This window comes from Pogona vitticeps, chromosome 3 (genome assembly GCF_051106095.1).
Source record: "Pogona vitticeps strain Pit_001003342236 chromosome 3, PviZW2.1, whole genome shotgun sequence".
Taxonomy (NCBI): domain Eukaryota; kingdom Metazoa; phylum Chordata; class Lepidosauria; order Squamata; family Agamidae; genus Pogona; species Pogona vitticeps.
The window spans coordinates 234,336,755-234,340,882 of NC_135785.1; positions in this window are offsets into that span (position 1 = coordinate 234,336,755).

Consider the following 4,128-nt stretch of genomic DNA (forward strand, 5'->3'; position numbering starts at 1 on the left):
AACACCCATAGCAGTTAGGGAAGCAGGCAGAAGCAAAAGAGGCTATGGTGGTCTGAAGCTGCCCTTTGTTCATGCCTCCTTTTAGTTTTCATTAGCATTGGGCATGAACCACCAGTTCGGCAGTACATGCCGGTTTGCCCTTTGGACAAATACCTGTTTGGCTTTTCCCAGCCCTGCCTCCTCTGGCTGGTGCCCACTCAGAGGCAGCTCACAGAGGAGGTGGGGCAGGGAAGTCAGGACACTGCCTCTGAGTGGAGAACCACCAGAGGAGCCAGGGCTGGGAATTGCCAAAAACTTGTTGATCTGAAAAACGAACTGGCACAAACCACCAGACTGGTGGTTCATGCCCATCTCAAGTTTTCATCATTAGCACAACAGTTTGGAGAGTTCCAAATACCCACCATAGCGTTGCCTTAGTTCAAGAACTGAGAATATACCCCAAAACTCTCTCAATATGCTGAGTGGGAGTTTGAAGGAGTAAGTTTTGCAAGTGTTGCTTACTGGGGAAGTTGGAAAATAGACCTCTAAATTTCTGTTGCTTAGTCGTTAAGACATGTCCAACTCTTCGTGACCCCATGGACCAGAGCACACCAGGCCCTCCTGTCTTCCACTGCCTCCCGGAGTTGGGTTAAATTCATGTTGGCAGCTTCAACGACACTGGGCAACCATCTCATCCTCTGTCATCCCCTTCTCCTCCTACCTTCACTCTTTCCCAACATCAGGATCTTTTCCAATGAGTCTTCTATTCTCATGAGATGGCCAAAGTATTGGAGCCTCAGCTTCAGGATCTGTCCTTCCAGTGAGGACTCAGGGTTGATTTCCTTCAAAATGGATAGGTTTCTTCTCTTTGCAGTCCAGGGGACTCTCAAGACTCTCCTCCAGCACCACAATTCAAAAGCATCAGTGGTGGGATTCAAATAAATTAACAACAGGTTCTATGTCCTAATGACAAATAAATAAATAAATAAATAAATAAATAAATAAATAAATAAATAAATAAATAAATAAATAAATAAATGAATGAATGAATGAATAAATAAATAAATAAATAAATAAATAAATAAATAAACAAACAAACAAACAAACAAACAAATAAATAAATAAATAAATAAATAAATAAATAAATAAATAAATAAATAAATAAATAAATAAATAAATAAATAAATAAATAAATAAATAAATGCTCAGGACAGTGGGATCCGATGAGGGTTTCTTCCACAGTGGTCTCCCAGCGGTATGCGCAAACAGTGTATCTGTTTGGGCATACCGCTGCTGTTACCCTCACCATGGGCATGCGCCAAACACACACACACAAACAAACACACACTTCACAGTGGGTGTTTATGACCAAGTCTGACAGAGAACTGACACATCTCCTTCCCTTTACCTCCTATTTCGCCCTATAGCTCACCAGGAAAAATTGCTTCCCTCCCCTTTCCTGCTCCTGAAATGACTGATAGCCTTGTTTGTTGTTACCTGGAGGCCGCCTTTATGCACCTGTTGTGGAGTTATTCCCCCCCCCCGCTTCTTCTGGCTTGGAAGGTATGGTCTCTTTTCAATCTGTAGCCACTCCACCTCAACCCCACCACCTCAATCGGTCCTTCAGTTACTGACTCCTCTGAGGTCTCCTCCTCCTCCATCTTTCCCCTCCACCCCGCACCCACTGCTTCTCCTCGCCAGTCGCTTTGAGGGGTGTTGGTGTTGGTGGAGGTGCTGGTGGTGATGATGGCTTCCCTCAGAGCCCTGGCAGGCTCCACCTCCCACACTCACCCTCGGCGGCTGCTTCCGAGAGAAGAGTTTCGATTCCCCTTATCTATTGATATGTTTATGTGTTTTCCTTTCTTGGACCTGGATATATGGCCTTCAAGAATAGTAAATCTTACTAGTGTTAAAATACTGATAGCTGTCTTCCTCCTTCTAACAGAGTGGGCCATATGTGTGCCATTTGTCTCCCGAAATTGTCAGTTTTGGGGCAGGAGGAAAAGTTCTTTGTTATTCTAAATGAAGCATGGAGGTTCGATCTCTTTGTGGTGTGAGTGACTTTTCTATTGCATACCTTGCTTGGGTGGATCAGTGAGACCATCACTGGTTCATGCATTGGATATTCTCTCAGATATTTTTAAAAAAACTGTTTCTAGGCAGAGCAACAGTCTTATGTGGTACATTTAACTTGAAAAAAATCATAGTAAAACGAGGACGGTTGGGTATTTGACTGAAGCGGTCTCACTCCAAAACTTTTTCCCTCTGTGTCCTGCCCTCATGCCTTGTCAATCACCCCCCCACAAGGAGTCATCCTCCCCCCCTTTCCCCCCAATGATGCTTCTGCTCTTTCCAGGGCTCTATCTCTCTCACCCCCACCCCACCTCAGATGGCTCAGTGTGGCACGGGAAGGGAGGCAGCTAATTGTGGCCCCTTCCCCCCGCTCGTAGCTGGTCACCTGGCCCCTCCTCCTTCATTCATCTCAGGCCAGCAAACGGTTCTAAGAACCAATAGTATATTTAGGAACCGGTTCTATAGAATAGGTGCGAACCTGCTGAATCCCACCTCTGAAAAGCATCAATTCTTCAGTGGTTAGCCTTCTTTATGGTCCAACTCTCACTTCCATACATCGGTACTAGAAAAACCATAGCTTTGACTATGCGGACCTTTGTCGGCAAGGTGATGTCTCTGCTTTTTAAGATGCTGTCTAGTTTTGTCATTGCTTTCCTCCCAAGAAACAGGTGTCTTTTAATTTCGTGGTTGCGGTCACAATCTGCAATGATCATGGAGCCAAAGGAAGTAAAATCTGTCACTGCCTCCATATCTTCCCCTTCTATTTGCTAGGAGGTGATGGGACCAGAGTCCATGATCTTAGTTTTTTTGATGTTCAGCTTCAAACCATTTTTTGCGCTCTCCTCTTTTACCCTCATTAAGAGGTTCTTTAATTTCTCCTCACTTTGTGCCATCAGAGTACTGTAATATCATCTGAATATCTGAGGTTGTTGATATTTCTTCCGGCAATCTTAATTCCGGCTTGGGATTCCTCCAGTCCAGCCTTCCGCATGATGTATTCTGCATATGTTAAATAGGCCGGGGGACAATATACAGCCTTGTCCTACTCCTTTCCCAATTTTGAACCAATCAGTTGTTCCATATCCAGTTCTAACTGTTGCTTCCTGTCCCACATATAAATTTCTCAGGAGATAGATAAGGTGGCCAGGTGCTCCCATTTCTTTAAGAACTTGCCATAGTTTGCTGTGGTCCACACAGCTCTAAATTAACCCCAGCTAAATAAAGCTTCTGTTATCAATTTAGTCCTAGCTATCAACTGGCAGTGGCCCTCTAAAATTGCAGGCACATTATTGATTTTCCTCAGTTGTTATCCTTCAAACGGAAGATACCACAGATGGAACTGGGGACATTAAAGATGCAAGCCAGGTGCCTTTCTGTTGAGCTATAACTTTTTTCTGCAGCTTCTGTGCAGGTGATGATGATTTATTTGAAAAAAAAATCATTATGATGTTAAATTAAAATTAATGAAAGAGATGGAAATCAAGATGGGGGATACCTGGCTCAGCAAAACTATGAGCGAGAAGGATCTTGGAACTGTTGTAAATCACAAGCTAAATTTGAGCTAACAGTGTGAGCTGGCTACAAAAAAGGCAAATGCTGTTTTAGGTTGCATTAATGGAAGTATTGTTTCCTAATCCTGCGAGGTGCTAGTCCCCCTCTGGATATGGAACAATTGATTGGTTCAAAATTGGGAAAGGAGTAGGACAAGGCTGTATATTGTCTCCCTGCTTATTTAACTTATATGCAGAATACATCATGCAAAAGGCTGGACTGGATGAATCCCAAGGCAGAATTAAGATTGCCGGAAGAAATATCAACAACCTCCGATATGCAGATGATACCACTCTGATGGCAGAAAGTGAGGAGGAATTAAGGAACCTTGTAATGAGAGTGAAAGAGGAGAGTGCAAAAAATGGTCTGAAGCTCAACATCAAAAAAACTAAGATCATGGCCACTGGTCCCATCACCTCCTAGCAAATAGAAGGGGAAGATATGGAGGCAGTGACAGATTTTACTTTCTTGGGCTCCCCCTCTATTCAGCACCGGTTAGGCTTCACTTTGAGTATTGTGTCCAAT